We start from the raw sequence: 8,238 nt of genomic DNA on the forward strand, positions 1-8,238 counted from the left end.
AGAGAAGAAACATTTATGGTCAACTATGATTACTTTAGAAACACAACAACGGCTGCAAATTCACACAAAAACAATAGTTAAGTAAGCAAACCATTCCATTTTCCCATTGTATGAAATTATGAATTGAGCATCTGATATAGAAATAGAAGAGGATTCTTTTTTAAACATCCTAGGAAGAAAAGTCGAACCTGATGTTGATAATCAATTCGTAAGAAGTCCCCATCAGTGCTCTGATCAACTATAACAAATCTGGTTGTATTGTCTTCCAAATAACTACTCAGCTCCTGAAAAGATAAAAGATGATATTTTGCAATTTGCATTTGACGTCACAGCTCTCATAGACTCTGCTTTCTAAATCCGAGCTCTTTTGCATTGCATTCAAGTTAGTTCCAACCAACAACAACTGCATTACATCATTCACTTGCAGACAACAATACACAAATCTCAAATTTTGAGGAACAGATCACAAAAATCAGGTTCTGAATTAGAAGTTTTATTAAGAGTTCTGGGCTCCCTCTTTGATCCGATGTTGATTCAAGATCGTGCGGCGCCGTCTCCTGCCAAGCTGCCGAAATCTCAGATCATAGAATTACCAACTCATCAATAGATCCGACGACGAATCAATGAACCCAAAACCCTAGATTTCTCGACTTGCTGTCTTCTCTCTCTCTTTATCGTCACCGTAGTTGCTTTCTTCTTCCTCTACAACACCACCGACACTGCATCTCTTCTTTGTTTCCAGTCTCAGTCAACTCAGTCTCTTCAAACTCTCTCTCTCTCTCTCTCTCGCCCTCAAATCAAGTGGAATTCGATTAATTCGTATCAATTATACTGAACCAAAAAAACTTACATATAACAGGTTATGAAAAAAAAAAAAAAAAAGATTTACCTTCTAATCTACAAACCCAAAACGCCGCTTATCCATTATCTTCTCAAAAACTCTCACCCGCGATCTTCTGTTACATCAGGTGGAATTTGCACGCAACCACCACTTCAAACTCGTCACATGAAGAGGGAGAGATTCTCGAGAGAAGAAGTACAAAGAAAAGAAAACTTATGAAAGGTGTTCTAGGTAGACGACGATCAAAAGGAGGAAAATATCGATTAGGTTATTCAAGTCTATGTCTCTGGATCCAATCAATAATGTCGGATCCTCAATCAAACGGGTCGAGAGCTTTGACGGGTTAACGCACGGATCCCACCTCAATCGGGTCGGGTAATCGATTTCTCATTTGTTTTACCATATTACCCCTTCTAATTTCAATAAACACTCTCCTTCATAACTAATTGAGTGGTAATCTTGGAAATTTTTAGCAATATTTGATTTTATACTTCTCTTTTATATATATAGAAATGCCATTTTGAAAACTAAATCTTTTTAAACTGCCATTTCTATTTTGTCTTTTCAAAAATGCCACTTTTTACTTTTTAGCATAAGATAAAAAGACAAAATTACCCTGAAAGAAAAAAAGAAAAAAAAAAGTCAATTAAAATTGTTACTTTTAACAGCAAACAATCATTAATTGTGAATATTTTTGGATAGACAATATATTTACTTCCACATTATTTGCTTTTTCTTATGGTCAAGTTTTGTTGTCCATCCATCTTGTATTATATAATGGACAAGTTTGTTTATAAAAAATTAGTCCACTATTATGATATACAACGATATACATGTATTTTTGTCCACAATTAGTTTATGATGCATGACCAATACTAGTGCAAATTCCAACCAAGATAGACCAAACAGGAACGGACTACAACTTTGAAAATTGTCTATCAAAACAAAAAACAAAGAGAAACGTAAGCAAATTAGACCAGGAAATGGAAACATAAAACAAACTTGGAAATGCAACACTTGTGTACTCCTCGAGTCCATCGCTTATGTGTACGAGCTGGTAAGAAGATCTACAAGATGGACAATATAGTTAGTGGATGGAAAATATTTCTATCCTCTAGATCTGTTCCATCAATTAGTACCAGATCTTCAATGTTGTGTTCTGAGCGTCCAACTTTTGGGTTCTCTTTTAGTCCATTATATCCATCGACTGGTTGGAATATCTGAAAATGGACAACAAATGAGAGTTGGTATATTATTGATAAAGGGATAATGGACAAGCTAAGTGAAGGACAAGCTAAGTGAAAGACAAATTAATGTATTCTAGATCTGGTCCATGAGTTAAAACCTAATTTGACCTCAATGATAACATATGAATCTCATACCCAGCTTTAACAGAAGCGTCTCCAACGATGATACGAGCATCTTCTGCTATAGATAAAGGGATTTCTCATACACGACTGATAAAACTGGATTAGGAATTTGTTGGAGTAGGTTACGGAAAAAAACTATGTAGAGTAGGTTCTCTCTCCACTATATGAAGTTAGATGAAGAGATTCACCAAGAAGCTGCTGGAATATGAAAAGAGGAAGAGTTGCAGAGAAAGACGAGAGGTTGAAGAAAGAGAAAGGCTTTGTAAAATGTTTTTTTTTAAAGAGAGATTGGATAAGCTAAAATATCTAATATTGTTGTTTAACATTTACAGGGTAATATAGTCATTTTTAACTTGTCTCTGTGGTATCCGGGAAAAGAAATACTCAAAAGTGGCATTTGTCAAAAGAATGCACACAATTCATGGCACAACTTGGTAAATTTTTCTTTTCTTTTTCTTTTGCATATAATTAAAAAGCGGCAGTTTGGAAAAGAAAAACACAAAACTGGCGTTCCCCATAACTTTTGTTTTGAAAATGACATTTCTTGTGAAACTCCCTTTATGTAAACTCTAAGACGTTCTATAAAATGATCTGCAAGAGTTATTCTTTTTTAGCAAGTTAAATGTATCTAAAATATTTAAATTATATATACTAATTTCTTTTGGAATTATTTGAGGTATATTTTTTGGATATGACAAAGAAATATCTTCAAGTTTTGATATTTATTCAAATGGCAAGGATTAATTATGTAAATCATACAAATAAAAGGTTATTTTACCAAATGTATTTTTGAATTAATAATACGGGAATAGGGGAGTAACTAGTTCCCTATGCGCGACCAATTGTAATTTATAAATATAGTCATCTGTTAAATATTTTTTCTTTTAACATATACAAAAATATATATAATACTAGATTTTCACCCGCGGTACACCGCGGGGCAATTTTTTCTTAAATTAAAACTTTTAAAATTTAAGTTATAATTGTTTGTTGATTTTGTTTAGTGTTTGAAATCGTATAATTGTATTGAGATTGTTAATTTTAGGATTTAATCTGTGGTATATTGCATGATATTTTTGTTTACATTAGCGTAATTTAATTAAAATTTTTAATATTCTAAGATTGATGGTGTTAATAAAATAATAATAAGATAAAAACTAAATTAATAGTATTTTATTTATATATATCAACCCAATATAACCCCGTCACGTGATATTCAAAACTAAAAATTTTCTAAAACAATTTTTGGCAGAAGCATTTAATTTAGTATTTACTTAAATTACTGTAGTAACCTACAAGATAATTTTTACTTTTACATGCTACATTTTTATTTATTCTTAAAGTTATTTAATTTATTGTATTTTTAAAGATTTAATCCATAAGTTGATATATAAGTAATTTCTAACCTATTATTTTTATATTTTGCAAATGATTTAAACGCTAAAATAAAATTTAATTAGCAAATAAAGAGCATCATTGTAATGAAGAAGTCATATTTCTGGATTGTTTAAGTAATACTATGACGGTTATGTTATGTCAGTAAAAAAAATATTAGAAGAAGAGTTGTTAGTTTTGGTAAAGTAACAGATTCATGGGGTATGTTTTTATGTTGTGGTAAATCAAATGAAGTTATACACTATATGATATGGTAAATCAAATGAACCATCTAAATGTCTTTATGTTGGTGTACATTACTTGACGTATTCTTACTTTACTGAGTTTACTCTAGATGAGTTTTGTTAACTTAAAGTATATAAGAGCCTTTAGGTTATTTAAAAAAATACTGAACTCAGAAACTCCAGTTTTCAAACAATTTCCCTTGTACTTGACTGTAATCATTTATATAATAATAAACTTTTATGAGCTGATTCATTTTACAGTCGTTCTATTATATTGAAGTAAAACATGGAATAATTTGAAACAGGAGAGCAACCATCATCTCAACAGGTTAGTTTATTGTAATTGTATACTATTAAGCTTATGTGGTTCATATTAGCTAGGCATAAGTAGGATGAAAAAAAAGATGGTGAAACTTTATTGAATAACTAAGGAAAAGAGTAGGCAGAATTCTCATTTGCTTATTCATAACATTGTATAGTGAAATATAATTCAACCAAGATAACAAAGAATAGTTTCTAACAGGAAAAGAAAAAAATAACAGAGAATGGTCTTAGAAATGAAATTCAAACCCTCCAAGCTGTTTGGTAGGGTGAAACATATTTGAGGAATGAAAAAGTAGCTTGCAAGAGTTGTGTAGTTGTGATTGTTGATGTATAATCAAGATTTAGCTGTAGTATATATTTATAGGGACGATAAGGTCGACCCAACAAACCTTTACACACAAAAAAAGAAAAACTGATTAAGCAAGTAATTAGGAAGAAAATAAATATAATCTGTTTATTTTTGGAATATGCTTGGGATATGATCGGGAATCAATGCGTCGACATCACAAATCTTGGTTATGATCTTCCTCCAAGGTAAATCAAAACATTTAATGCGTAGGCCTATTTTTTTGGAAACTGGATTATGGGGAAAATATTGTTGTTAATAGGTAAATGAGATTAGTAAATTAATTATAATAGGTTGTTTAGGAAATGTGAGTAGTGAGAAAATTTTGTTTGGGAATGTATATATATATTTAATTAATTAGGAATCAAATATTTAATGATAATGGTAGTGATTCTAATTGTTTAGGAAAGTTGTGATTAGGGGGGGATTAATTGTATAAAAAAATCGGAAAGCTTATATCATATGGAATTTGCCGAAAAACATAAAAGAGAGTAATCTGATCAAACCATATTTATAAATTAAAATTAAAAATATTTAATACATTGGCAGTCTTGTAAATAGGTGGCAAGTTCAGGATTTATTTGCTAAATGTACTTGAAAAATGTATATATAGATTTTTAAAGTATGTTGGTGCATTATTTTTAACATTATTTTTTAATATTTAGTAAATACCCCCTCCCCTTCCAAAAAAGAATTCAAAATCCTCCAAAATTTTTAATTCAATCCCTCGCCCCCTAAAATTTTGGAGGATTTTAATTGAAATCCCATGTTATTCAATACTTTTTTTTATTTAAAAATGTGATTTTGAGAGATTTCAAAAATAAATAAATAAAAATAAGATGACATAAAAATTTCAGAAATAATAACTCATCATCGATCTTATTATCTTCTTGTTCCACATCATATTCTTAGATTTTTGAGGAATTAATATATCTTAACTATTTAACGAAAACACCAAATTTAATTGACTTTGTTGTAACTAATTTTCCTATTACTAGAAAATGGTGTTATACATTTTAAAGTAAAAACTGAAACTGCATTAATTTATGATAGTTTAATTTAAAAATAAAGAAGATTTTCTAAAATATAAAAACTTCCCCTTTTTTTGGTTAGGAGGAGAAGGCTAGCGTCCCTCAGTTTATTAAAGAAAAAAAAATTACAATCTAATTTGTCGTGGAAACATAGTTCCACCAACATCTTCAAGCCAAAGAAATTTAACACAATCTGGAACAGACTCCAACAAATGAAAATCCAAAGGTAAGGAAAACGCATTGTTCGTCAATATGTCGTCCAAACGATTAGATTTTCTATAAACATGCGATATACGGACTATCCAGTCCCTTGTTATTAAAATATGACACAAACGTACTAGGAAAGACAACGGATGAGCATCACTAATCATTGCTTTGAGAAAATCGACCATAATCTCTAAATCCACCTCCAGTTCTAACCTCATAACCTAACGTTCCAAAGCAATATACAACCCATAATATTCAATATCATATATATTGTATTAAAGATACAACTCAAATAATTTTTAATTTATATTTCATATTTTAAAGTTATAGTTTGAGTGTTTTTAAAACATATGTACTAAAAGAAAGTAAATAAACAGAATAATATCATAACATAATATCTTTACCACCCAATGAAATAACAGAAAAAATAGTTTCAAAAATTAATTTATTGTTAATTATACTATCTATTTTAAAATGATCAGAAATAGAGATAATATATAGAAAAAATATATATATTATATTTGACACACTTTTCTTTTCATGAATTTTTATTTAAAAAAATAGCTAAACTTAGAGTATAAGTTTGTGATATCATTTTAATAAATTATTTTAACATTGACTTATCGTATATAAATTATGTGTTGTTAACTATTACTTTTAGATGTTGACAGTAAAATTAATATATTAGACAACATAAAATTATCTATCAAAGTAAATAAGTAAGGTCTTACACTTTTCTTTCTAGACTACTTACTAGTTTTTTATTTTCCAAAAAAGCAAAAATAGATATAAATATAATTTATCTTAACTATTTAACAAAAAGTCCAAATATAACTGGTGTAACTAATGGTTATATTACTATAGAAATATATTGTTTAAATAATTTCAACAATAGGTTGAAATACAAATATTTAATAACATGTACTTAACTTTTCTTTCGTTTGCCAAAAAAAAAGTACTTAACTTTTCTTTATATCTCATTATGACCCTTCTATGAAACACTATATAAAATTTATAAATTATAATATTATATTATAGCTGAATCGTAGTATTATGAAAATTATTTTACAAGACATATATTAACAATTGCATGTATATTACATATATAATTGAATAGAAACTTCAATCTATATTTCAAGTTATAATGCAAACATAAAAAAAAATGCATATATAACCCATGCGATAATAGATATAAACTGTAAAAGTATAAGAATGTCTAGAATATTCTAGAGTATATTTGTTAATAATTACTATATCTTTATATTTAGAAACTAGGTTAATTAGTTTCTCATTCTATTCCCTATATAAGCATATGTAATTCATTGTAATTATTATGAGAGTCAATATATTATTTCCTAAACACTAAGGTGTTCTTCTCTCATCAGTGTCTTACATGGTATCAGAGCAGATTTGCTCCAGAGTTTAGATCTAACGATCAAACTCGTTTTATTATTATTATTTTTTTTGTTAAGCCAAGTGCTTCCACATTCAAGTTCATCATGAACCTCTGAATCTAAGCTACCGAGCTTCTCTTTGTTCAGATCTATGATCTATGAATCTAAGCCAAGTGCTTCTTCTTTTTATTTTTCTTTATTTTGTTAAAAAAAAATAATTGTTTTCATCATTCAAGCTTCTTATGAGCCTTTGAATCTAAGCCAAATGTTTTTTCTTTTTATTTTTCTTTATTTTGTTAAAAAAATGTTTTCATCATTCAATCTTCTTATGAGCCTTTGAATCAAGCCATAATGCTTCTTTAAATTATTATTTTTTAAAATCATCTTATTCTACTTTTCAAGCCATGATGCTTCTTCAAAATTTTATTTATTATGTTTCAATTCAGTTTTAAAAAAAAAAATTATTATCATTCTCTTAGGCCAAAGTGCTTCGTTCTATTTAATTTTCCTTAAAAAAAAACCCCATCGGATCTCCTTCCATAATCAAGCAAACTCCAACCCTCTCAGTTGTACAACGATCTCTCTCATAAAGACGTTTCCAGATCTGGCTGCCACCACCAACAACGTTGTGTTCATTCGTCGTCTCACAATCTCTCTCCGTCAGACGTTTCCACATCATTGATCAATCTCAAACCGCTGATTCCACCGTCTCTTCATCACGACCTTAAGATTGAGGGGGCGTGTAGAAGTATAAGAATGTCTGGAATATTCTAGAGTATATTTGTTAATAATTACTATATCTTTATATTTAGAAACTAGGTTAATTAGCTTCTCATTTTATTCCCTATATAAGCATATGTAATTCATTGTAATTATTACGAGAATCAATATATTATTTTCTAAACACTAAGGTGTTCTTCTCTCATCATAAACCACGACTATGCACATATATTGGCTTAATTTGATTAACTTTGGTTAGAGATCTTTCTTGTTGATGACTTCCGGTTGGAGTTTGGTTGGAGTTATATGTCCTTTATAAAACTACTCGATCGAGTATATGTCTTTACTGGCTAATCTTGTCTGTTTAAAGTTTGGTTGCTAACCAG

At 29.2% G+C, this 8,238-nt stretch overlaps 2 long non-coding RNA genes across 2 annotated transcripts in view; both read right to left on the reverse strand.

Moving 5' to 3' along the window:
- LOC104718892 overlaps positions 1 to 1,145 on the reverse strand; it is a 1,776-nt gene extending 631 nt beyond the window's left edge. Inside the window, exon 1 of the long non-coding RNA XR_756474.2 lies at positions 189 to 1,145. This is a non-coding gene — a long non-coding RNA (uncharacterized LOC104718892). The remainder of the gene's footprint in view (positions 1 to 188) is intronic.
- LOC104718891 lies at positions 1,597 to 2,462 on the reverse strand. The gene is made up of 3 exons (XR_756473.1): positions 2,224 to 2,462; positions 1,981 to 2,061; positions 1,597 to 1,908 (listed from the first exon to the last, which is right to left on the reverse strand). It is a non-coding gene; the product is annotated as an uncharacterized LOC104718891 (long non-coding RNA).

Source organism: Camelina sativa, chromosome 10 (assembly GCF_000633955.1).
Source record: "Camelina sativa cultivar DH55 chromosome 10, Cs, whole genome shotgun sequence".
NCBI lineage: Eukaryota > Viridiplantae > Streptophyta > Magnoliopsida > Brassicales > Brassicaceae > Camelina > Camelina sativa.